The sequence below is a fragment of the Haliaeetus leucocephalus genome, unplaced genomic scaffold (genome assembly GCF_000737465.1).
Source record: "Haliaeetus leucocephalus isolate CR32 unplaced genomic scaffold, Haliaeetus_leucocephalus-4.0 Scaffold136, whole genome shotgun sequence".
Lineage (NCBI taxonomy): Eukaryota > Metazoa > Chordata > Aves > Accipitriformes > Accipitridae > Haliaeetus > Haliaeetus leucocephalus.
Window position 1 is genome coordinate 2,094,641 of NW_010972572.1, and position 1,928 is coordinate 2,096,568.

Consider the following 1,928-nt stretch of genomic DNA (forward strand, 5'->3'; position numbering starts at 1 on the left):
TGTGGGGGGGGGCGGGGGGGGGGGGGGGGGGCGGCAGTACCAGGGGGCTGTTATTTTGGATGACCCATGGCAAAGTTCAGCTGTTAGATGAAAAAGACCACCACCAGGCCAGCCTTCTTATACATGGTCAGCTATGGGATCACACCAGGTTGCTCAGGGCTTTATCCAGGTGGGTCCTAGAACCCTCCAAGGAAGGAGGCAGTGAGGGTGCACAGGGCCAGAGCTTCACCTCCACCCAAACACAGGAGGCTGCAACACTCCCACCTCCCACATTTGCTAAAGCCAGGGCTGCTGGGGAATGGAGTAGCTGTGACTACTCTGGCTGTGCATGCAAAGCCTGACGCTTTGATCACCAGGGCCTCCAGGCACACAGAAACACAGAGGATGAGGACCACAAAGCCCACCCAGCACACCCATGTGGGGAAGTGTGTTTCACTGAAGGCAACAAAGTGCTTTGAAGACTTTAGATGGAAGATAGGAAATATAAACCCCCCCCCCCCACATTATGTTATCAAAGCAACAGTGAAGCAAATCTGGAAACAGCCTAGAAAATATTAAATAATATTAAAATATTATTGAATACCTAAATAATAGTAAGTCTCATTTTCTATCTCAGACTCTCCTGATTTTTCTATGCGTCTTTCTGAGGTTACTCAACACTACTTATATTTCATGTGATTTCAGCACATATATACAAAGGAAGCAGCTTACATGAGTTTGAAATCTGTTTCAGATGTGGAGCAGTTGACTACTGCCAGTACTCCTACAGAACTGATCCTCCATCCATTGATTAAAATTTAGAAACTCTGTCTACAAAGTTGTTAGGATAGTGAGAATAAAACTTACACCACTAGTAGCTGCTTTTTATACTACTCTGAGACCACAAAAGGTGATACAAATAGCAATATTTGCAATATTACTATTGAGTATTTAATGATAATGAATACACTGGGCCATTACACATTGCACCTGAGAAAGGAGCATGCAGATGTGTTTCAGCTGCAAGCCCACACTGCAGCATGGGCATCACCTGTGACAGGGACAGCTGAGCATCAGGATAACTCTAAGTGCTCTGTGGAGGAAGCCAGCTGCAAGGAGACCTTAGAAGATTTCCCCACAGTCATCAAGCCCCAGCCCCAGAGCTGCCTTCTCTGCTGCCGTGATGCCAGCAGACCTCACATAGGTGATCCCCGCAAAGCCCCTTCCCTCCTCCTGCAAACCAGGTGGCATTGATGGCCACCAAAGAGGCATCAGGGGCAGCCATGCTTGGCAGCAGGGGACCAGGATGGGGCAATGAGTGGTGACCAGTGCTTGGCACCTTTCTGTGGTGGCCCTCCAGGGTGGTGGCCCCCAGAGCATCACCTCCCCAGCATTCCCAGGGCTCCCAGTCCACTCTGCAAACATCCAGATCTCTTACAGAGACAAGACTCCCAAGACTCAAGTGATTTGGGGAGATTTGGTGCCAGGTTCACATTAAAAGTTGCCACGAGGAGATGGCTCAGCTCCCTGGTAACCCAGGACCCTCTGCTCCCCTTCCAGCAGCAGAGGCAGCTGCAGCACTGCACCAGCAACATCCCACCCACAGCCACAACGAGCCCCATAGGGAAATCCTGCACAGCATTGTTTACAGCACACATCAAACAGGGCCTTTGAGGAGATCAGAGCTTTACAAGGATTGGTCAAAAGGGCCTGGGTGCTCCCAGTGTTCTCTGTTTAATCTTGGGAGAAGGAGATAGAAAACAGGGAGGAGGAGAAACGCAAAACCAAGAAATATCTGCTGCATGGGTGAATACAGGCAGCTGGGGTAAGGCACCAGCCTCGGCTCCTCTGGCATCTGGTAAGCAAACACATCCCATCCCCTTGCAACAAAACTAATACCCAAATTAACCCTCTGCATCAGCTGCAATTGGGGAAACCCCTGCCCCATC